At 37.2% G+C, this 26,791-nt stretch overlaps 1 protein-coding gene across 2 annotated transcripts in view; it reads right to left on the reverse strand.

The window, feature by feature from the left end:
* The window catches only part of LOC105217139 (cytotoxic granule associated RNA binding protein TIA1), a 299,387-nt gene that overhangs the window by 211,657 nt on the left and 60,939 nt on the right, over positions 1-26,791 (reverse strand). The window lies entirely within an intron of this gene.

Consider the following 26,791-nt stretch of genomic DNA (forward strand, 5'->3'; position numbering starts at 1 on the left):
CGAATACCACAGACGATAATTTATACGACGAAATTGACATAGTTCAGCGAATAAAAAGATAGCGGCTACGCTGGCTAGGTCAAGTTGTCAGAATGGACGAAAACACTCCAGCTCTGAAAATGTTCGATGCAGTACCAGTCGGAGGAAGCCGAGGAAGGGGAAGGCCTCCACTCCGTTAGAGGGACCATGTGAAGAGCAACCTGGTTACACTTGGGATCTCCAACTGGCGCCGAACTGCGAATCACACATTTGACGTATAGATCTGATCTTGTTATTTTGCCGAATTGGACAAGAACTATCACACCAGCTGTATTCCAAAAAACTCTTTACAGAACATGAGAACCCATGTACTTTAGAGAGATACTTTTTTTCTTTTTTTACTTTTGGTGTTAAACCATAATTTAAGAAGGGAGGACGGAAAACATCTTGAATACTTAAAAGACTTCACTTAATATCAAAGGATTTCTGGAGGGTCACTATAAAGACTGAGCCTTCAGATAGCGTAACGCCTCTGACCTCCGAGAAATCCTTTAGAGATTAACTGGCACTTTAAAAATAACTATTTTTTTGGGACTTTAAAATTCAGTTCTGAGCAAATAATTCCAATTCCAACATATTCCAGCCACTTTTAGCACAGACACTCTCCACTAAATATAATATATAATTGTATATTTATCAGTTAACGCGCATATATACAATTGTGTTTCGATTGCTGCTACTATATTGTACCTATTGCACTAACAACAATGTAACTCACTTAAAATAATTAGTGGAATTAATTTAGCATACAAGTTTGTAATTTGTGAGGTGCGGCAGCACACCTACACACCGATCGGCGTACGTGCTCACACGGCCATGCATACAAATGCCGAGTCGAACGCGCTTTTGAATGGCTAGTTAACGCTTGTAGGGCGTTTAGAAATCCCCTTAGACAACGCCAAGGTACAATTAAATAGATATGGCAGCATGATGACTTAATAGCGCAACATTACACGGACACACGGACATACATATGTTTATTAGGGTGCGTTTGTGGATGAGGAGGGTATAATATAGTTTTTTTATTTAACAAAAAAAAAATTAAAAAAAAAAACTGTATTTAACTGCACTTTTCAAATATTTTTTTTTTAATTTTTTTTTTAATTCGTCACACTATACAACACGCCCTAGTAAGGAACTTTATATGAAATGGTGCACATCTCAGCATGCACGCACCCTAATGCACATTATAGCCATATATTTCGTACATGCATTGCGGTGTACGTGCACTAGATTTAACTGATTAAAAGGCAAACGCATTTCGAGTCATTCCTCAGCACTTACAGCATAGACACGCAGTATAAGCGCGTATTAGCATAAAATAGTAATTGTAAATTTAATGATAAAACGCCCCAGCACACTAACTGACGGAATAAATGACCAACTGATGGACTGATTGATTGTAACGGGTGATTTTTTTGAGGTTAGGATTTTCATGCATTAGTATTTGACAGATCACGTGGGATTTCAGACATGGTGTCAAAGAGAAAGATGCTCAGTATGCTTTGACATTTCATCATGAATAGACTTACTAACGAGCAACGCTTGCAAATCATTGAATTTTATTACCAAAATCAGTGTTCGGTTCGAAATGTGTTTCGCGCTTTACGTCCGATTTATGGTCTACATAATCGACCAAGTGAGCAAACAATTAATGCGATTGTGACCAAGTTTCGCACTCAGTTTACTTTATTGGACATTAAACCAACCACACGAATGCGTACAGTGCGTACAGAAGAGAATATTGCGTCTGTTTCTGAGAGTGTGGCTGAAGACCGTGAAATGTCGATTCGTCGCCGTTCGCAGCAATTGGGTTTGTGTTATTCGACCACATGGAAGATTTTACGCAAAGATCTTGGTGTAAAACCGTATAAAATACAGCTCGTGCAAGAACTGAAGCCGAACGATCTGCCACAACGTCGAATTTTCAGTGAATGGGCCCTAGAAAAGTTGGCAGAAAATCCGCTTTTTTATCGACAAATTTTGTTCAGCGATGAGGCTCATTTCTGGTTGAATGGCTACGTAAATAAGCAAAATTGCCGCATTTGGGGTGAAGAGCAACCAGAAGCCGTTCAAGAACTGCCCATGCATCCCGAAAAATGCACTGTTTGGTGTGGTTTGTACGCTGGTGGAATCATTGGACCGTATTTTTTCAAAGATGCTGTTGGACGCAACGTTACGGTGAATGGCGATCGCTATCGTTCGATGCTAACAAACTTTTTGTTGCCAAAAATGGAAGAACTGAACTTGGTTGACATGTGGTTTCAACAAGATGGCGCTACATGCCACACAGCTCGCGATTCTATGGCCATTTTGAGGGAAAACTTCGGAGAACAATTCATCTCAAGAAATGGACCCGTAAGTTGGCCACCAAGATCATGCGATTTAACGCCTTTAGACTATTTTTTGTGGGGCTACGTCAAGTCTATAGTCTACAGAAATAAGCCAGCAACTATTCCAGCTTTGGAAGACAACATTTCCGAAGAAATTCGGGCTATTCCGGCCGAAATGCTCGAAAAAGTTGCCCAAAATTGGACTTTCCGAATGGACCACCTAAGACGCAGCCGCGGTCAACATTTAAATGAAATTATCTTCAAAAAGTAAATGTCATGAACCAATCTAACGTTTCAAATAAAGAACCGATGAGATTTTGCAAATTTTATGCGTTTTTTTTTTTTTTTAAAGTTATCAAGCTCTTAAAAAATCACCCTTTATTATTGGCAAACCGTATGACTAAAAGCCGACACTATCAATACAGTTAGTTGGCAAAACGGTACATACATATACATATGTATGTATATATAGCTGATGGCCTCGCACAGCTGGCAGCTTATAGTGTAATATATAGTATATATTGGCAGATTTTGACGCAGCAATTCGTTTTATGTAATTTAATTGCCACACGCGTTGCTCTATAATAAATGGCACTTTCGCTACGGAGGCGCCAAAGTGCTAATACAATACTACTTCGCCCACTACCACACATTCGCTTAACCGTTATCTGACAGTTTTTGTTGTTATTGGTTTTTGTTGCCATTTCGATTTTGTTCGCGCCCACAAGTACAGTACATTTGTCCTTGATTGGCGCATTAAATTCATAAAATATATGAGATTAGTAAACGAATATCGATCAGACGATGGATGTTTGGATAAGTAATATATATTTACTTATAAGTGTATAGAAAACAAGAAAAAACATTAACTTCGGCTGTACCGAAGCTAATATATCCTTCACAGGTACATTTCTTTTAATAACTATGTGTTTAACATTTTACTAATTCTTTTTAGCCGGGTTGTTTGCTAGAAACATTAAGGTTATATAGTTAACCGATCTGAACAATTTTTTCGGAGATTATATTATTACCTCAAGCAGTAATCCATGTCAAATTTCGTTAAGATACCACGTCAAATGCGAAAATTTTCCATACAAGCCCTTGATTCTGATCGTTCAGTTTGTATGGCAGCTGTATGCTATAGTGAACCGATCTGAACAATTTTTTTTTAAGATTAATTTATTTCTATGAACAACAACTCTCACCAAATTTCGTGAAGATATGTAGTAAAATGCGGAAGTTTTCCATACAAGCCCTTGATTCCGATCGTTCAGTTCGTATGGCAGCTGTATGATATAGTGGTCCGATATCGGCAGTTCTGACAAATGAGCAGCTTCTTGAAGAGAAAATAACTTCTGCAAAATTTCAAAACGATATCTTAAAAACTGAAGGACTAGTTCGTATATATACAGACGGACAGACAGACGGACATGGCTCAATCGACTCAGCTCAACATACTGATCATTTATATATATACTTTATAGGGTCTCCGACGCTTCCTTCTGGGCTTTACAAACATCGTGACAAACTTAACATACCCTGTCTGTTCAGGGTAAAAATATATATGTATGTATTAAATAAATTTTACTTAAGTAGTTCGCCTTTAAATCCTCATAAACTTAATTCTAACAAAAATTATGTGAACACTAAAAACTACATATATTTTTCTGCGCCCAAAACACATGCTGCCACGCTTGATTGAATACCTTACTGAGTATATAAGTAAATATATAAGTAAGTATATAGAATCAACATATATGCACGCGCTTATAACTGCTGCATATTAAATTTAATATTTCAAATTGTTTGCATATGATAGGTGCCAAAAAGAAAATGAACATTCCACAAAATCAAGTAGCGATGTTAAACAATGGAAAAAGTGGAGTGTGGAAAAAGCGGAGACTGAAAAAGGCAGTGAGGCAAAAAAAAATGCGCAACAAGCCCAGGAAAAATTGTGTATATTTACTTAAAACTTTAATGCAACAAATACGCTAATAAAACATGCCGCATTACATGGGCCAGCGCAAAAAGAAAGGTTCAAAAAGGTAGCGGCTGCTATTTTAATATACTCGTTTATTTGTTGCGCACAATCGACCCATCAAGCTATCAGCTCTAAATCAATCAACTGACATGAGACCCAAACAGTCTAAGCGTTGCCAGCGCGCTCGAACTTATGGGAGAGTAAATATTTAATGAGGAAACAAAAAAGAGACTTGCAGGAGATGATGGCACATACCGTGGAGGAAGAAGAAGAAAAAAACAAATTTTCTATAAATTTAAGAAAATAAAAAAATTGTTTCAAATAATATAGTATTAAAATTTTAGCAGAAATTAACTTTAAATTACTTGCTTTAGTGAGAGAGAGGTTATACGAGTAAATGTAAAGTTGCCGGAAAGATAACTTGTATTCTTAAGTGAGTCATATATTATTAATACAAATGCTTCTTCATGTGCACCAACAAATATAAGATGCTTTCAAAGGTTTAATGTATTTTATTACAATAATAAGAGAAAGAAAAACTTCTGATTTGAATCCACCAAGTCATTTATTCAAGCTAAAGAGCTCATATCTGACAATACTATACATCTTTGAAAGATCTTGACATAACCTAGAAAACGACGCTATGCATGATTAGTTTGGATATTGCGTTCAACAGTTATAGACGTGTAAACATGGACTAACTAACGCCGAATTCGCGCTATTTTAAAGCTTTCCTTCGTTAAAGACAAATCCGCTAGAGAAACGTTCCGTGAGATTAATGGTGTTTTGGGAGATGGTACTCTATCATTTCGAACTGCGAAGAAATGGTTTCGACGATTTAAAGCGGGTGAAAACGACTCCATGGATAGAAAAGTCATCCGGGGGAAGACCTGTGACGACGAATACCGATCAAATCATGGAAAACGTCGAATTAGACCGGCATGTGGGATCTCGTGACATCGCCCAGTCAACATGGGAGTTAGTTACCAAACCATTTTAAACCATCTTCAAAAGGCTGGATACACAAAAAAGCTTGACATTTGGGTGCCGCATGATTTGATGCAAAAAAAATCTTCTGGATCGAATCAACGCCTTCGATATGCTGCTGCAACGGAACGAGCTCGACCCATTTTTGAAGCGGATGGCGACGAAAAATGGATCACATACGACAATATCAAGCGAAAACGGTCGTGGTCGATGGCCGGTGAATCGTCCCAAACAGTGGTCAAGCCAGGTTTGAGGGCCAGGAAGGTCTTGCTGTGTGTTTGGTGGGATTGGAAGGGTATCATCCACTTTGAGCTGCACCCATATGGCCAGACGCCTGATTCTACCATCTACTATGAACAACTGGACCGCTTGAAGCAGGGGATCGACCAGAATTGGCCAACAGGAAGGGTGTAGTGTTTCACCAGGACAACGCCAGACCACACACTTCGTTGATGACTCGTCAGAAGCTACGGGACCTCAGATGGGAGATTTTATCGCATCCACCATATAGCCCAGACATAGCGCCAGGTGATTACCACCTGTTCCTGTCCATGGCGAACGCCCTTGGTGGTGTAAAGATGAGCTCCAAAGAGGCTTGTGAAAAATGGCTGCCCAAGTTCTACGCAAATAAGGAGGGGGCGTCTACGAGGTGGGTATTATGAAGTTGCCACCTAGATGGAAAACAGATTATCGAACGAAACGGCGTATATTTGAAGTAAATCCGATCACTGTAACACATTTTATAAAGAGCAAAAGGGCAGAAGAGAGATATATCATAATGAAGAGTCTTTTGAGACAGGTTAAACGCAAACTCTATTGAATTATTTAATTTATGATTTTCTATTTCATCCTCTTACGCAGTTCCGAAAAACCAAAACTGTCACTTATATTAATCAACATATCATGCCACCACCACCACCGCCAACACATCCCTTTCAAACCGATTGCGTTCAATATTCAAATTGCATACACGAACTTCAATGAGCAGCAACGAGCAGCACGAGCGTACTTTACTCATTTGCCACTTAAGCATTTGCCATCAAATGCAAAGAGTGCATGCATGACATGACACTCATACGCCCGGTTAGACCCGGCCTAGCCTACCACAACGGAGTTCGCCGCCAATTGAAATCGAATTTACTTAACTTTTATGCGAGGGCTCAGTGAAAAAGTTAAATTGAAACGCAAACTAAAACGAACACGAAAAATCGAAAAATGTGGCAAATGAGCAGCGAAGGCGTGTGGGAACGAACAGCGCTGCGAATGAGTAAAATATGTAGAATTCGCCGACCAAAAAAAAAAGTTGGAGCAAAATGATGGAAGTCAGTCAACCGCGGCGAGTCAGTTGTGAGTTGACGTAATGAAGGAGAATTTATGTAAATTATGTCACGTTTTCGGGCTTCACAATTTTCTCATTTTTCACTCATCCGCCGCCTCACACAGGCACACACACACATATAGACTATATGAAATACAATTTGCGGTAGCGAGGTCGCGTTATTTTGCCTCACTGCGCCACATTCATATGCAGGCACTCTCAAATGTCGCCTTGGTGTTGCGATGTAACGCTCAAGTGGCTGACTGGCTGGCTGGCTGTCTGTCACACAGTGTATCATTATTTAATTTAATGTAAAATAATTAGTACGAACGACTTGAGCGACACCCAGCTGCTGGCGCTGCCACAATCTTCACTGGCTTTCGCACTCTGTGCCTTCTATCTTTCACTCTCTCTCTGTGTGCGTTTTTATCAGCATTCGCTCGGCACATTACTTTTATTGGCATTCTTGTGTGTATGACACTTGGGCGCGAATGTTCCACTTTCGCGTCGCAACAACAACAACATCACTGTTGGCGTTCTTCTTCCTTTATATGTGCATACAAGCACTCTCAAATACTTGTAAACCGTTATATGTATGTGTGTGTGTGTGTGTGTCAGTGTATGGGTGCGCGCTTCAATAGCTGTCGTTTATGCTTTATTGATGTCAACTCGGCACTGAGGCGCTGCTATTGTGCGAATAACTGACAGCCTCAAGGAATTCGCTACACATATATGTATGTCTGTATGTATGTGTGCAAGTAACAGCCTCTAGCAATTGCCTGCTGCAGCTACACGCTGTAACGCCTCAATGATGTCATGACGGAGTAGTCTGCTAGCCACCTCAGTCATACATGTGAATTGCAGCGAAGAAAAAAATATATCAATATATAGAGCCAACGCTACTTCTTCAAAACTACTCGAAATTACTCCGTGATGCAAACCCGAAGAGCACCCTTAATCTATGGCGATAATTACTTATCGAAAAAGGTTGAAACCGATATATAACTTCTTCTAGTGATTCGAATATGGAATATGAGGATCGGAGGCCCCCATATTGTCTTTATAGTGGAACCATTATTGGTTAGTATGAGGATCGGAGGCCCCCATATTGCCTTATAGTGGAACCATTATCGGTTGGTATGAGGATCAAAGACCTCCATATTGTCTTTATAGTGAAACCATTATTGGTTGATATGAGGATCGGAGGCCCCCATACTGTCTTTATAGTGGTACAATTATTGGTTGGTATGAGGATCGGGGACCTCCATATTGTCTTTATAGTGGAACAATTATTGGTTGATATGAGGATCGGAGGCCCCCATACTGTCTTTATAGTGGAACAATTATTGGTTGGTATGAGGATCGGGGACCTCCATATTGTCTTTATTGTGAAACCATTATTGGTTGGTATGTGGATCGGAGGCCCCCATATTGTCTTTATAGTGGAACCATTATTGGTTGGTATGAGGATCGGAAGCCCCCGTATTGTCTTTATAGTGGAACCATTATTGGTTGGTATGAGGATCGGAGGCCCCCATGTTGTCTTTATAGTGGAACCATTGGTCGATAATCTAGAAATCATAAACAATTTTTCGACAATTGTTCATTTTCAAATTTAACTCATGTTAAAGAGGCTTAGCATAAAATTTTGGTGAAATCGGTATAAAACCTCCTATATCCCCATTTATTCTACATAATAATTTTTGTTTCTCGAGACATTTCGTTTCATTTGGGAGATACCTCTATAAATGAGATGAGTGTGTTCGACTTAGTAAATATGGTACAATATCCAAATACAATTTGAAAACATATGCAATCGTCTCAAAGCGTGAAGAATATCATCGGATCGGAGATCTCTAAATTGCCTTTTATACAGTATATATCTCGTTTAGCTAAGATATCATTCAAACACCTGGCCGTAAAAAAGGTTTGTTCTCGTTGGATCCCGCACAATTTGAGAATCGCTCAAAAAAGGCTCAAAAAAAGTGCTTCGAAAATTGATTTTAACGCATGCAAAAGTGTTGATGAAATCTTGATGAGAATGAAAAACAATAAAACCATTTTCGTTGATAAATATTCCTATTTTCATTATTAGGTCAGAAATATATATAGCAACCCTCGTATAACTACTTCCTGGTCAATCCGACTTTATACGATACAAATCGCTACTTTTTGGAGATATCCCAAGAAATGTGATGAGAGTATTGGGGTCAAAAAATAATGAAATCGGTTCATACCACCCATAGACCAATAATATTGATGTCGGGAGGCACTATTGTCTTCAAAACTAATGTTATAGATATTTTCCAGGAAATCCAATTAGACTTAAAAAAAAAGAAAATGGTGAGATCGGTAGTCAAATCGTTAAGCGAAACATTTCTGGGTATATCCATGTATCTTCTCTCATCTTTAATGTTCTAAAAGACGAGAGGATCTAATGTTCGACCCGAACTTTTTCCGTTCACACTCCTTACTCAAAAATAGAAGTCTATTTGCCAATATATTCCACACTCTTTTTATACCCATAATCTGCAAATATATATAATATTCAAAGCCGCCCGAACACAGCACGTGCTTACATACTTTTCCATTACTTTATTAACCATTAAAATGTCTACGACTATAAAGTTATACAAATAGTATGATATGACATTTTAATTCCAATCCAATGCGCCGCCTTCTTCACATTTCTACATCATTTACATATGTATATCTCTATATATATAAGTAAGAATGTATATAAGTATATAAGCATTTATGCATGTGCGTGTTATACTGCTTTAAACGTTAAGCGTGCTAATAGCTTGTTCATAGCCGACTTGACACTATATAGTTGTTATAAGCTGTGCTGAGGTAACTACCAACCGTTGCCGACTTAAGTAAATTGAATCCATCGCAAGTATGCATGCTTACGTACTTACACACTTACGTCCTTTTTTTTCTTGACGCTTAGCATTTTCTACACTGCCGCCTGTCCGTTTGTCTAACTTTCTTATTCATCACGTACTTATCAATGTTTGCGCAAGGCAAATATGTGCATAAAGCCGAATACACCCACACACACATACGAGTATGTATACTGTTGCATTTATATACTTCATATATATATGTAAGTATATAAGTATGTATGGTAAATACACTTGTACTACTAACGCCCGCTGAGTGGCTTTGTGCCCATGTGGAGTGCGATGATATGCCGCAGTCAACCCAAGCTATGCAGCTAGTACAAGCCGGAGTCAAGGACTAAATGACAGCAAATAAAGTAAACAAAAATATTTGCTAAAGTCTCACCAACGCTATTCAATGGATTTTTGCTATTAGATGCCTTGCTTTTGGAAAAAAAATTCAATATTTTACCGTTCATATGTTGTAAGGGAAGAAATTATAATATAATGTGTGTATGTAGGTATGTATGAAACTTATGTGAACTATAAAATACGAAAAATAGTTAGATAAGAGTATTGAGGTAAAAAATACATTGGTTAATTGACTTAATCAAAATATGTTTGCAAGTTGAAAATTCCCAATAATAATTTTTAGGTGATTAGTAATAAGAGAGCTTTTCGAAGAATCAAATCATTATTTACATAGTGTCAATTAAATTGAAATATAAAATATCGACGACATATCCAAAGAGCTTCAAAGACGTCAAAAGACGAGTATAGAAATATTCGTAAAGCAGAAACCTCATCCATCATGACTCAGTGAATGAACTCTCGTTTACTTTGAAATGGCGTTGGACCAAAAAAATTAGAAGCAATTAATTAATTACAACGTCAGTTATTTCGAGATTTTAAGTCTTAGTTAGTTATAACAGTGACTACATCCTAAGCTCTAGACACGGCGGCTTATGACCCGAAAGAATCCATGCAAAAATATACAGAACATAGATTTAATTATGAACCGATAAATTTATAGTGCTGTAAGTCTTTATAAACAATCTTCCAAACAGTTCAGCTGGAGATTTCGTAAAGCAAAAACCATAGTGAAAAGTTATATTACAAGTCGCTTAAGGGGGCCCCACCCCATTCTCGGTTTCAAAAAATTTTCCGGATTTTTTTTTTAATTCAATTCGAACTTATAACTATTCAAGAATGTTCCTTTAAAATTTCAAGTGAAAACTTCAAAAACTCTTGAAGATATAGCCGATTGCAGATTGAATGTAGGTAGGTTTTATACCCAAGAATTTGATTCTCAAAACTTTCAACGCGTTTTTCTCGAAACAGTGTTAATACGACTTGCGCATGAGGTTACTCAAAACCTATTAATCCAATCGGTTTCAAATTTTAATACGTTATTCTATACATATATAGCTTTGGTATGAACAAAGTTCGATGCAGTATCCGCCGGAGGAAGCCGAGGAAGGGAAAGGCCGTTGGAGGGACCGGGTGGAGAGCGACCTGACTACACTCGGGATTTTCAAAGGTCAGCCATTTTGTTAATTTTTGTGCGAAATTAATAATCGTAGTTCATATCAGAGCCAAACATGTACTCTTTCGAATTCCGTGGGAAGGACTTTTGTTTGATCACAAAAAATAACAACAACAAAAAGAATGTAAATTTTGTTTTTCTTTTTAGGTCTTACACAACCATTAAGTTGTTAGTAAGTCTTAAGTTACAACTCTAAAAAATAATTTATGTTCATTTAACAGCCCATTGAAAATCGTCAAAAATTGAAATCGGGAATGGGGGGTCCCATTAAGTGTAGAATGTTTATGTTTATGTATATTACAATAATTTCTTGAATTCGCTAAACTGTGGAGAATGTCGCATCGATCAAACAACTGATATAAATCTCATAGGCTTGACTAGAGATGGAATAGCATCCTCTATATCACTCAAGTAATGTATTCACATACGGGTTTCAAAATTTTAATATTTTGTCTTTTTATACCTTGAACAGGGTATATTAAGTTTGTCACGAAGTTTGTAACACCCAGAAGGAAGCGTCGGAGACCCTATAAAGTATATATATAAATGATCAGTATGTTGAGCTGAGTCGATTTAGCCATGCCCGTCTGTCTGTCTGTATATATACGAACTAGTCCTTCAGTATTTAAGATATCGTTTTGAAATTTTGCAGATGTTATTTTCTCTTCAAGAAGCTGCTCATTTGTCGGAAATGCCGATATCGGACTACTATATCATATAGCTGCCATACAAACTGAACGATCGGAATCAAGGGCTTGTATGGAAAATCTTTGCATTTGACGTGGTATCTTCACGAAATTTGGTGTGAGTTATTGCTCATAGAAATAATTTAATCTCCGAAAAAGTTGTTCAGATCGGTTCACTATAGCATATAGCTGCCATACAAACCGAACGATCGGAATCAATGGCTTGTATGGAAAATGTTTGCATTTGGCGTGGTATCTTCACGAAATTTGACATGGATTACTGCTTAAGGTAATAATATAATCTCCGTAGAAATTGTTCAGATCGGTTAATTATATAACCTTAATGTTTCTAGCAAACAACCCGGCTAAAAAGAATTAGTAAAATGTTTTATTTTTTTTACTTCCTTTTGCTTATGTCTTTAGATTTGCTTAAACACATAGTTACTAAAAGAAATTCACCTGTGAAGGGCATATTAGCTTCGGTACAGCCGAAGTTAACGTTTTTTCTTGTTTAATATCAAATCAATCCGAGTAATATTCTAAGAGATACACCCTTAGGAAGTTCCGCCCATCAGGACACGTGAGTCTGAATATAAAACTTTAAACGCGTTTATCTCAAAACTCAAATTTTGATGTCAATGGACACGATTTGTCGAAAAGTTATATTCTTTTTTGACACGTCATGGGAGATGAGGTGCCAACGGCTGAGTTTTCGGAGTTTTTAAATAATTTCACAAAATGCAGTTTATATTGTTTAAATGAAATATAAGATTGTATATATAAAAAGAAAATTGTAAAAATAACCTTGTTTTTAGCCTCTGAAACCCACCCCTCAAGTGAATAAGATTTTTGCTTTTTCAGACGTACATATATAATTTAATAAAAGGTGACGAATCGAACACGATATTATTCAGGAGATATATGTGTTTATGCTCGCTTGTGGGTCTGACTAAAACCTTCATTTGTGTCACCTACCTGTCTAACAATTGTCATTTGCACTTCAGCAACAACATTTAAATGCATTTAGTTACGTCAAAACGCAAATCAACAATTAAACTGAGTGTTTCGATCTATAAATAACTTAATATGAATATGCATACTATATAAATATAGGTGCTCTAATTATATTGCAAAGTGTGTTGGAGATAAGTGTGGGAACAGAAAGTTGACAAGGTAATGGAACGTGTTAGCTTATTGACAAAAGAGCTGACAGCAGCTGAAGTTAATTGTCAAGCAGACACTATGACGACAGCTCGGATATATTTATACACATGGATAAACATGGATAAACATATGAGTGCTTGGCAAGTAAAGTCAAATCAGGTACCATATTTTAACTTAAACAACTTAATTGTTATTAAAAGTTATTCAAATTAGAATGCTATTACACTGAACTAGTGCAGAATTGGACTTATGTGGGTGCCTAGTCATAGGGTAGTCGCTGGAATTGCAAGGCTGACGGGGCTGTTTTGATATTTTTGAATAACGAAAGAGATAAGTTCTATTCTTCGCCTAAGAACTACTTACGAATACAATCTATATATGGTGTAAGGTAAGGTCAGCGTAAGGTACACCATCGAAAGAGATGTAGTCAGTTGGTCGGACTCTTCTTCTTCGTAATTGGCGTAGGAACCGCTTACGCGTTTATAGCCGACTTTACAACAGCACGGAGTCGCTCTTCCTTTTAGCAGTTTGGCACCAGTTGGAAATCCCAAGTGTTGGCCGGTCCTTCTCCACCTGGTCTTTCCAAGTGAGTGGAGGTCTTCCTCGGCTACCACCAACGGGTACTTCATCAAACACTTTTAGAGTTGGAGCGCTTTCGTCTATTCGAACAACATGACCAAGCCCAAGCCGATCGATGTCCTCGAATAACTCATACAGCTCATCGTTCCATAGTCTGCGGTATTCGCCGTTTAAGGGTCCGTATATCTTCCGCATCTTCCTTTCTCTCGATAAGTCCTAGTGCCGTCTCATCGGATGTTGTCATCGTACACGGTTCTGCACCAAAAGGAGGACGCGAATGATGATTGATTAGTAGAGTTTGATTTTTGTTCGTCGAGCGAGGACTTTACTTTTCAGTTGCCTACTCAGTCCATAGTAACACCTGTTGGCAAGAATGATTCTGCATTTGATTTCAAGGCTGACATTATTATTTGTGTTAATGCTGGTGGTCTCACTCTTCTACGGAGTAAGTAACGCGATTAGCGAATAATGTCGGAGTCAGAGATAGAAACCACTGAGGCAATAGAGTACCAGAGAATTCTACTTTCTTGATTTCAATGAGACAGAACATTTTATCTTCTCTAGATTTGATTTACTTTCAAAAGAGGAGTTAAAAATTCACCCAGCAGTCATTTCTACCAGGCGAAAGTTAAATAAAATCTTGAATATACCAAAATCCAACAAGATATCATTTTGGACCGCCAAAGGGTGTAATATAAATATTAATAAATCGAAAGTCCACAGAGCTAACTTCTACGTTACATGAAAATTTTGATAATAACACAAAATACACACACTTTCAACAAAAACTTGAATATATGTATATATGTACATATGTAAAGAGGTATCACAGTGATAGTAAGCTTGTTTCCTAAGCGCTCGCGCACCGTCGACACTCTGTCTCCATATCAATGTATATGTATGTATGTACACAACACCCTCTTCAACTCCATCACTGTCAACGGATTTGGTGTGTCGTCGTTGCAATATATTTTTTTTTTTCGTTTGTGTTGCAACAAACACAGTTAAAGTTAATTCAATAATCGCAGCCAATCGATGTGAAAGCCATTTGTGCAAATAGAGAAATTATAACAAAGCTTGACGTACACTAAGCGGAAATGCAAACGGCAACCAAGCTAAGCAACAACAACAACCACCACAGCGGCAACAATTGCAGCAGCGTTGTTGAGCTTAGAGCAAACGTGCCACATTGCAAGGCAAATGGCTAACAGCCATCATCATCATCATCGGCAAATGCAAGCTGAGGCAGAGCAGCGATGGCAACGCGACGACATTCAATTACGCCAAAGTGCAGTTAGAAGCGACGAGATGATCTACAAATGCGCGCGCATACATCTACATATATATATGTACTTGTATATATGTATCTATGCCTCAATGTTGTTAAAAGTGTCGTTAGTTGTAGATTATGGTTACACGAGCATGTCTGTATGTATGTATATATATACACATATATCTGTATTGTATGTTTGTTTGACTTGCGCGTCATTGGGGCGCTTCGTTTAGGTGGGTGATGAAATTATATGCAAACAGGATTAAATAGTCTAAAGCTTTGCAAATTGATTGGGGGTTGAGTAATTACATTGAAATGAGGCAAAGCGATGGATATTACAGATATTCAGTTTGTTATGAATGTCGGTATAATAATGTACGCGCAGCACATGCACACACACACACGCATATAACGGGTGATTTTTTTGAGGTTAGGATTTTCATGCATTAGTATTTGACAGATCACGTGGGATTTCAGACATGGTGTCAAAGAGAAAGATGCTCAGTATGCTTTGACATTTCATCATGAATAGACTTACTAACGAGCAACGCTTGCAAATCATTGAATTTTATTACCAAAATCAGTGTTCGGTTCGACAAATCGAAAAATCGACAAATCGACAAATTTTGTTCAGCGATGAGGCTCATTTCTGGTTGAATGGCTACGTAAATAAGCAAAATTGCCGCATTTGGGGTGAAGAGCAACCAGAAGCCGTTCAAGAACTGCCCATGCATCCCGAAAAATGCACTGTTTGGTGTGGTTTGTACGCTGGTGGAATCATTGGACCGTATTTTTTCAAAGATGCTGTTGGACGCAACGTTACGGTGAATGGCGATCGCTATCGTTCGATGCTAACAAACTTTTTGTTGCCAAAAATGGAAGAACTGAACTTGGTTGACATGTGGTTTCAACAAGATGGCGCTACATGCCACACAGCTCGCGATTCTATGGCCATTTTGAGGGAAAACTTCGGAGAACAATTCATCTCAAGAAATGGACCCGTAAGTTGGCCACCAAGATCATGCGATTTAACGCCTTTAGACTATTTTTTGTGGGGCTACGTCAAGTCTAAAGTCTACAGAAATAAGCCAGCAACTATTCCAGCTTTGGAAGACAACATTTCCGAAGAAATTCGGGCTATTCCGGCCGAAATGCTCGAAAAAGTTGCCCAAAATTGGACTTTCCGAATGGACCACCTAAGACGCAGCCGCGGTCAACATTTAAATGAAATTATCTTGAAAAAGTAAATGTCATGAACCAATCTAACGTTTCAAATAAAGAACCGATGAGATTTTGCAAATTTTATGCGTTTTTTTTTTTCAAAAGTTATCAAGCTCTTAAAAAATCACCCTTTATTAATATACAAGTACCGTTATATTGCAGCGTGCGTACGAATGCAAGCGCTGCTGCTCTGCTCCGATGGTGTCTTCGGGCACTTTGCAAATTAATATTCACCAACGGCGCTGTTGCAGAGTATTCACAGTTAGTTATGACCATTGGCTAATTAATCTATTTTATGGGCTATCTTATATAGTGAAAGTAGCTTATGTTTATGTTGAGACGCAAGTAAACGGCATGTTAACGTGCATATTGAAGGGATGTATGAAACATAAGTGTCTTAAGAGAACTTAGTTTTGATATCTGGAGGATTTAAAAAAAATATTTATAAATTATCATATAAGATATATACCTGCGCTCTTTGATAATATTCATATGCTATACAAATTTGTATAGAAGCTACATATAAAATACAATATATAGGGACGCTACAAAAGCAGATTGATAGGTACAGCAAACGACGTCTTTTTCCGCTCTTTTGATATTTCTCTTCAGTAAGGTTAGCCATTTCATCATGGAAAGATATATGTACGATCCAACAACGAGTCGAAGTTATTAAAAGTTACCACCGACATTCGGAGTCAGTGGCCTAAACTTTAAGAGCGCTACGTCCAATTTATTGTCGTCATAATCGTCCTGTCAGATCAAAAATTGAACGTCTAGCGGAAGTACCCACAGTGTCGAGAATATTGCTGCCGCCATCGCATTAATTCAGAAAGACCCGAGTCAGTCACTCACACTTCGTTCTCAAGCGTTGGGCATCTAGGCCTACATCCTTACAAGATCCAATTGACGCATGAACTGAAGCCGTTGGACACAAGAATCGTCGTATGTTCGTGAATTGGGCTGAGCAACAACTTGATTATAATCCGGTGTTTTTTTTTTCGAAAAATCATCTTCAGCGATGAGACTCATTGCTGTTATTGACCAGGCAGCAATCCACAAGTACTCCATGAATTATCATTGCATCCCGAAAAAATTATGGTTTGTTGCGGTTTATGGGCCGGTGGCATTATTAGACCGTAAATCTTACGTGATGATCAAGACCGGCGCGTTAATGTGTATGGGAATCGCTACCGCACAATGATAACCGATTATATTTGGCCCGAATTCGCTGATATGGACTTGGACAATATGTTCGTTCCAACAGGACGACGCCACAAGCCACACAGCGATTGTCGCAATCGATTTATTGAAAACCAAGTTTGGTGAACGTGTTATCTCACGAAATAGCCCAGTTAATTGTCCGCCCCAGTCGTGCGAATTGACGCCAATATGGTATTTCCTGTATGGCCACATCAAGTCTATGGTCTATGCCAACAAGCCAGCGACGATTGACGAACTTCGCATGAATATCGAACGTGAAATTCCAACAGTACCGACCGATTTGTGCTTGAAAACCGTCGAACATTGAGTTCAGCGTCTGACGAGACGAAATTTTGGTGGCCGAATTATATCCACAAATCGGCCGCCAACTACCCAACTGGGTCATGCGATTTCACCATATTTTACTACTTTTTGTAGAAATGCATTGTCCATGAAATTGATAAGTTTGAACAGCGGAAAATCTTTATAAAGCCGACTATGCAGGGAAAAGTACTGAATCGACAATATAGTCTCTATGGCCATATTCCTGAATGTCTAAACTAACCCTAAATTCCCTAAAGTGCTCGAATATGGACAAGGGTCCAAAAAAAGTTACAAAAAAAAAAAAAATAGTTATAAATCAGGTGATTTCAGTTTCGCGAACAAAAATAATTTCTGAGAGCTAGGTCCAGTGTATATCTAGACTGTGCTTTTAATTGTGTTAAATATCGTACAAAAATGTTCTTCACATGTTCCAGTGCCTTTATGTATGTACTTAGATACATCTAAATGACGGAATATCTATAACATACCCCTTTTTAGTCCGAAATTATTCTCTGTGATGGTCGAAGAAAAAACATATATATATTTGGTAAACTTTACCTGATGTACTTCTTCCAAAACTAATTTATTTCGGTATTGATATGCTCTTCAAATCCCAAAAATCAGTTAACTGCGTTCAATTAATCCATTGAAATTATTGAAAGCATCAGCACTATTACTCTACCCTACGATATGATTTTACAGTGCTATTTCTCTAAAGATAATTCTCTTGATAATTAGTACTGAAATGGACCAAATCAGTACCTTATTTTAGCCACATATTTCTTAATTTGAAGACTACTTGATAGATAAAAGATCCATCATCTTGAAAATTTCGTTACCAGAATCGAAGATGAATGTTTGCCTTTATCTTCTTACAAACTTCTAATAGTCATTGACTTCATTAGTACTGAGAGGCTGTTGAAGAGATTATCCGATTTATGGCAAGTAAGTATGGAGCATTGTTGTATAATTATTAGCCATAGAACTCTCATAAGGATTGTTTGATTCCGCGGAAGTTGATCACTGATCAACAGTATAGAAAATTGTCTAAGATCTGTTATTATTTCATCATCATACTCCATTTTCTTCTCAGTGTAGAAATTACGTTGGTCGATTCAAAAACTTTTCAGGAAAAAAAATGAATAGTAGTTTTCACAGAGCTGCAGACTTAATGTTATACATTTATTAAGTTTATTTGTAATTCTCCGAACTGCCTAGTAAAAACGCCTCAATGCACTGCATTTTTACAAAATATTTACCAGCCCAGCGAATTTCGAGCATCGAAAATAGCCCTACAGCCACTTTCACTTGCTCGTAGAAAGCCTTTACGACGGCAAAGCTATGCAAAATATGTATGTATGTACTGCGTGTACATATATATAGCATTTATTGTACACCCTTTTGTTAATTCTTTAAATATCGCCAAAGTGTAGATGAGAATTTTCAGCGCTCATGCTGAAATCATTTTTCAACAGCCACAAGCAAAGGAAATTATTTCACAGAAAAAAAGGAAAATTGAGAATTAAAATATTCTTCTTTACTGCACTGCAACTCCCTTTACTTTGACTACAAATACATTGTGTACTTCGTTTCTTTTTTATATTTTATTTGGAGGAATAAAGTTATTTTTTGACAGTCCAAAAGCTTCGATATCGAATTTTGAAATTATTAAAATCGACTTAATTGGCTTAGTGAGCTTTTTAATGCTGCTGGTTTGCCTTTTTGTGTATGGAAAGTGCTCTAAAGTTAAATGAAAAAGTGATCGTGCTTGATAATTATCGATTAATCGATAAGAGATCGATCATTTTTTTGTTTGAATTTAATATACACTTCTAAGTGGATAATGTAACACTCGGAATACAACAGTACTCTCTGAAAACATCATTAAACTATTGATGGAAAATTAGAAATGGAGTCATGAGATCAACTTTAATTAAAAAGAAAATTGATCAGCTGTGGATACACTGGTAACTAGCTATCAACACGCTGGTTATTAGTGAAATAAAAAGATTTCAACATTCGATAACAATTTCGGTTATTAAAAATTTGGAACCAAGTTAAGAGCAGATTGGTCAGTCGATTCTATGTAATAATCTGCTTAATATTAATAAAATTATTAAACTAAATAGCAGCTAAGCCAAATAGTATACGGTTTCAACCGAATTAAGCGCTTCCCCTACTAGCATTTTTTTATTTCTCTTATTGTTGTTGCCACCACTGCCGCCATTGTGTGCCAAAAACTTAAGTACATGTAGCTTTATAGAATATAAATCAAATTGTAAAATGAAAATGTTGAGAAAAAAAGAAAACAAAAGCAAAAACTGCACGAAAATGGGCAAAGAAACGAAAAAAAATGCATAATCGGCGCAGCGGTAAAAGAATTTTGAAGTACAAAAATTAACAAAACCAGCGGACTGATTAAAAAATAAACGCACACTCGTGCATGCAATTACAGTATTATATACATACATACATATATGGATTTGTATATGTGAGAATATGTAAATGTAAAACTGCGAGTTGGTTATGTAAAACCACGCGTGTAAGTGTGAGCATGTGTGTGTGTTGCATTCGCACTTAAGTTGGTGTGTAAGTAATGTACTGGCATAGACTCGTGTCTATTTGCCAAGCGCGGTGGCACAGCATGCTTTGTTGTTGTTGTTAATTTTATTTTTTTTTTTAATTTTTTTATAATTTTTTTCGTTTATTTTATTTTGTATTTGTTGTTCTTTTAATTTTTTTTTTCATTTTTACGGTGAAATTTCCATTTTTTCGCCGCTTTATTTAACTGCGAGTTAAGTGAAAAAGCCTTGAAGCGCACTTATACACTCAAACACTCACATATTCGCTTGCAAAAGTACATGCAACGAGCAAGAAGCCGCCATATCCATTGTATTTGCATATATTTGGCAGCAGCAACTGAGTCTCAGGCGAAAAAAAAAATAGAGTTCAAGAGGCACTGCACGCATACCAACACACATCACGCTACTAAAGTACATATTTACACGTGTGTGTGTATGTGTGTGTGTGTTTGCTTGCAGCTTACTTGCCGTACATGTGTTTAAAGTTATAACGAGCCGAGGATGCGCTAATGCACACGCTCACGAGCAATGGGAGTGGCCAAATAAAAAATTGTACTGCCGGTCAGCGCCTTCCACCAAAAAAGCATACACACACACACACACACACAGCCAATGCTCGTTTGCAGTTGCTGAGTGGCAACCTTAGCAGTTGTTGTTGCTGCTGCTGTTGTTGTTGTTGTTGTTGTACTGCACTAAATAAGTAAAATAATGTTGAGTGTTTTTCACTTAAATCGCAATATAAGCGGAAAAAATTCACACAAAATTTGCTGGGAAAAAATTGGAGAAAAAATATAAAATAAAGCAAAAACAACAATGCAAATATGAAAAGTAAAAAAATTGGAAAAAATCCGCAAAATATGTGCCTGAAATGGTTTTGGAAGAGTAATGGCGTTTAAAAAATATGTGTGTATATATATATATGTAGAACTGACCACTGCATTGTATATACACTTGCCACGCATATTGGCTGTGTGTAATGCACTTTGCATGCAATATATAAAAATGCGATCATTTTAAGGCACTTATATACTTACACACGCAATTATATATATCATATATATATGTAAATAAAATATATAAGCATATGCAGCCGTAACTTAATAAATATACGCGCATGCAGCCATGCCGCATTACCTGTCGTGCATAGCCAAAGCGTTGCCACAACAAATATCCTTACCATTCTTTTTTTTAATTTCTTTTTTTAATTCGCTGGCTTTATTGTTTTCGCTTTTGTTTTTGTGTGTGTGTGTTTTTTTTTTTGGTATTTTGGCTGCTGTAACGCTCGTAATTTTTGTGCTTGGCTAATTAGCACAGCCGGTTGGAAAAAGTTTAGTGAGCGAGAAAAATTGCTGCCTGCCTGCCATAGTCGGCATACATATACATATATACAGTTATATTTATATACATACATACGCATATATTTGCATTTAATTGCTCCAAACGGTTAAAACACAATATTTTTCTCGTTTAGCCTTACCTAATTTCAGTTGACCTCGTTTAATTTCGCCATTTTTCGACAGAGAAATTTAAACTTTTTCGGTTTAGTACGTGATGTAGCCGTTATATTACAGTTATGTGTAAAAAAAGTGTTTCAAATGAAATTTTTTGTAATTGCCAGAACACTACTCAGTATTCTATTTTAGATAGAATAATAGTTATTTAATAAAACAATGCTAACAAGTACAGTTACCTCTTACAATTTAAAATTAAATTTTATTCTCTTATTTGGATACAATTTGATCATTCCTGAAATGCACCACAGCATGTTTTATGCCCTGGACAGGGTATATTAAGTTTGTCACAATGTTTGTAACACCCAGAAGGAAGCGTCGGAGGCACTATAAAGTATATATATAAATGGTCAGTATGTTGAACTGAGTCGATTTAGCCATGTCTGTCTGTCTGTCTGTATATATACGAACTAGTCCTTCAGTTTTTAAGAAATTTTGCAGATTTTATTTTCTCTTCAAGAAGCTGCTCATTTGTCGGAACTGCGGATATCGGATCACTATATCATATAGCTGCCATACAAACCGAACGATCGGAAGCAAAGGCTTGTATGGAAAACTTCCGCATTTTACTACATATCTTCACGCTATTTGGTGTGAGTTATTGTTCATAGAAATAATTTAATCTCCGAAAAAAATTGTTCAGATCGGTTAACTACATATCCTTAATGTTTCTAGCAAGCAACCCGGCTAAAAAGAATTAGTAAAATGTTTTCTTTTTTTACTTACTTTTTCTTACGTCTTTAGATTTGCTTAAACACATAGTTACTGAAAGAAATGCACCTATGAGGGGTATATTAGCTTCAATACAGCCGAAGTTAACGTTTTTTCTTGTTTTATTTAATGACGCTTCAAGCGTCTATATAACGTGGGTTCAAATATCATTCGAAACAAGCTATAAAATTTAGAATCAGTGTTTCCTAATAGAGGTCTGGTTTCTTCTCACAAGATCGGGTCTCCGAAGGAAAGACAAAACAAGTAAGGAAGGGCAAAGTTCGGGTGTAATCGTAAATTTTATACTTTCGCAATTTATAGATTTAATTTTATTGATATAACACACAATTTGACTAACATGTTACTAATATATATGGTATAAAGTTCATTGAAAGTTGCAAACCCTAATATTAGGTATATGGGATTTAGGTGAAGTTATGACCCGATTTTACTAATTTTTGGCACGGAGGCATATTATTGGAAGAAAAATATTTCCTTTAAATTTCCTAAAAATGTATGAGACACTTACCTATTCTGTACAAAATTTATTAGAGGCACTGAGGTCCTCATGTTACATTTATGGGGCCTTGCAAACTTACGGTCCGATTTCGACGATTTGTGCAAAGTTCTGTTCCGATATCTTCACTAGTGCTTACTTTATCTATTGTAAAGTAAACGATTCAAATCGACTTCAAAGTTCGGGTATATGCGATTTGGCCCACTTTCACAACATATCATTGGTATGCAAGGAAAATAATTATATTTTTATTTTTTTATTATAATACAAACCGAATTTCACTGAAATTGGTCGAGTAGTTTCGAAATATGGTTTTTAAGCCATAAGTGGGCGGAGCCACACCCATTTAAAATTTTGAATACCAATTTGAGTTCAACCCTTCTGTACCATCTTTATAATGAAATTTTAGGTTTCTGGCGGTTTTCCTAACTGAATTAGAGCATTTTTAGTAGTTTTCAACATAACCTTTGTATGAGAGGTGGGCGTGGTTATAATTCGACTTCCTCCATTTTTAGACTGTATAAGGAAGTGCGTGAAGAAAACAATTCCTGAGAGTTTCGTTGATATGACTTTAGTAGTTTACGAGATATGTACAAAGAACTAAGTCGGAAGCGGGGTCACGCCCACTTTCCAAAAAAAATTTTATGCGAATATGCCATTTCTTAGTACGATCCTTTGTGCCAAATTTCACTTTCTTAGCTTAATTTATGGCTTAGTTATAGATCTTTATAAGTTTTCGGTTATCGCTATTTTGTGGGCGTGGCAGTGATCCGATTTCGCCCATCTTCGAACTTATCCTTCTTATGGTGCCAAGACATACGTGTACCTAGTTTCATCACGATATCTCTATTTTTACACAAGTTACATCCTGCACGGAAGGACGGTCAGCCGGAGAGATTTCCGGATTTCAACTCTACTCGTCACCCTGATGACTTTGGTATAACCCTATATCTCACTCGTTTACTTTTAGGACTTAGAAAGAACCGTTATGTGAACAAAACTATAATACTCTCTTTAGCAACTTTATTGCGAGAGTATAACAAAGCCGTTCGTGAGAGAAATACTGCTGAAGAAGCTCTAAAAAGTAATTAGAGAATTGAGAAAATTACAGTACAATGCATTAATTTACGGAGAAGAAGTCTTCTAACTATGTTCTATGTAAGATCTAAGCGAAATATTACGCTGCGTCCTTAATAAAAGGACAGTCAAAAGCCTGGTATCAAGCGGATTCACGAAACAACACACACAGCGCAAATCTATTGTAATCTACCTATATATTTTCGATTTTTTTAGGAAAACTAATTTAGAGCTTCATATAACTTAAAATCGAACTCGAACTGGATTTTCCATAGTACTCGACCAATTGTCAAATTCACGACCTAATAGGAAAGGAAAGGAAGGTAGGCAGGAAGCTACGATTGCAGCTAAACAGAGAAAAATAGTCAGATGACCACTGGTATGTGGTGTTTCATGTATTATTACAAATATATGTTCTGCTTAGATAAGAAGATGGTAAAACTTATTATAAAAGCGACGCTGAGAGGAACTTGAGTGTGTTTAATAAGACCTGAATAGAAATTTGAAATCCCAATCTCTGTATCCACAGCATATAATAAACATATCTATATCTAGCATATATAAACATAACGGGTGATTTTTTTGAGGTTAGGATTTTCATGCATTAGTATTTGACAGATCACGTGGGATTTCAGGCATGGTGTCAAAGAGAAAGATGCTCAGTATGCTTTGACATTTCATCATGAATAGACTTACTAACGAGCAACGCTTGCAAATCATTGAATTTTATTACCAAAATCAGTGTTCGGTTCGAAATGTGTTTCGCGCTTTACGTCCGATTTATGGTCTACATAATCGACCAAGTGAGCAAACAATTAATGCGATTGTGACCAAGTTTCGCACTCAGTTTACTTTATTGGACATTAAACCAACCACACGAATGCGTACAGTGCGTACAGAAGAGAATATTGCGTCTGTTTCTGAGAGTGTGGCTGAAGACCGTGAAATGTCGATTCGTCGCCGTTCGCAGCAATTGGGTTTGTGTTATTCGACCACATGGAAGATTTTACGCAAAGATCTTGGTGTAAAACCGTATAAAATACAGCTCGTGCAAGAACTGAAGCCGAACGATCTGCCACAACGTCGAATTTTCAGTGAATGGGCCCTAGAAAAGTTGGCAGAAAATCCGCTTTTTTATCGACAAATTTTGTTCAGCGATGAGGCTCATTTCTGGTTGAATGGCTACGTAAATAAGCAAAATTGCCGCATTTGGGGTGAAGAGCAACCAGAAGCCGTTCAAGAACTGCCCATGCATCCCGAAAAATGCACTGTTTGGTGTGGTTTGTACGCTGGTGGAATCATTGGACCGTATTTTTTCAAAGATGCTGTTGGACGCAACGTTACGGTGAATGGCGATCGCTATCGTTCGATGCTAACAAACTTTTTGTTGCCAAAAATGGAAGAACTGAACTTGGTTGACATGTGGTTTCAACAAGATGGCGCTACATGCCACACAGCTCGCGATTCTATGGCCATTTTGAGGGAAAACTTCGGAGAACAATTCATCTCAAGAAATGGACCCGTAAGTTGGCCACCAAGATCATGCGATTTAACGCCTTTAGACTATTTTTTGTGGGGCTACGTCAAGTCTAAAGTCTACAGAAATAAGCCAGCAACTATTCCAGCTTTGGAAGACAACATTTCCGAAGAAATTCGGGCTATTCCGGCCGAAATGCTCGAAAAAGTTGCCCAAAATTGGACTTTCCGAATGGACCACCTAAGACGCAGCCGCGGTCAACATTTAAATGAAATTATCTTCAAAAAGTAAATGTCATGAACCAATCTAACGTTTCAAATAAAGAACCGATGAGATTTTGCAAATTTTATGCGTTTTTTTTTTAAAAAAGTTATCAAGCTCTTAAAAAATCACCCTTTATAAGATCTAACAAAAGATGATTAAAAGATCGTAGAGAGTAAGCAGATTCCAAATTCCGCTTATAGACTTTACTTGGAAGATTGAAGATAAGTAATACGAATCATCTCATTATATATTTGTAAGTGGAGAACAGTTATAAGACACAAGTTTAAGCGCTTGATTACAAACAGACCTTCGTTAAATAAAACATTTTCCCCATTTCATGGTCAGCACAAAACTAAAATATTTCCAAGGGGTTGCTGCATGTAAGTATGCAAATATTACACGCTTATAACCGGTATTCGATTATGTCCGCACAAGGGGTGAATTTCCCACTCCACACACACACTAATAATGTCACAATCGCTTGCATTAAATTATTTCCAAAAATAACTTTCATTATATATATGTGGGGGTTGGAACAAAGCACATAATCAACCACATCCTCTTCACCCAACACCGGTTGCCTCAGTTCCGGCTGGCGTCAGTTCAACTGCAACTACCAGTACACTGCCGCTGTCTCTTGTCACTTGTCTTTATGAGCAAAAACTTTTATTTGCCACTGCGTAATATCAAATGGTGTCATTTTATATACCAACAACAACAATAAAAAAGAAGAAATTCACTCTCCACATCCCTTTGCCGTCGTTGCGTTGCTTCACGCTGCTTCTTACAGCTTGCAGCTCATTACGAGCGTTTTGCATACGCGCAAGTGTAATGAATTTCATGAATTTCATCAGTAACTTTCCAACCAACACCACACCGCAGCAGTTTAATTTCAAGAGTTTTGTTTTGAAATCACCACGAAACAGGAAATTAAACTTTTTAATTTTATGCAAAAATACACCAGCAACTCAACGGTCGGTAGAGGCGGAAGAGAGAGAGCGTATAAGAGTGAGCAAAAAGGACACGTTTTGAACTCTATATATATATATATAGCATTTACTTGCATTACCCATGTCAGTATGTGGTTACTGTAGATAAAGCGATAAAGCTAAA

This window comes from Zeugodacus cucurbitae, chromosome 2 (assembly GCF_028554725.1).
Source record: "Zeugodacus cucurbitae isolate PBARC_wt_2022May chromosome 2, idZeuCucr1.2, whole genome shotgun sequence".
NCBI classification, from domain to species: domain Eukaryota; kingdom Metazoa; phylum Arthropoda; class Insecta; order Diptera; family Tephritidae; genus Zeugodacus; species Zeugodacus cucurbitae.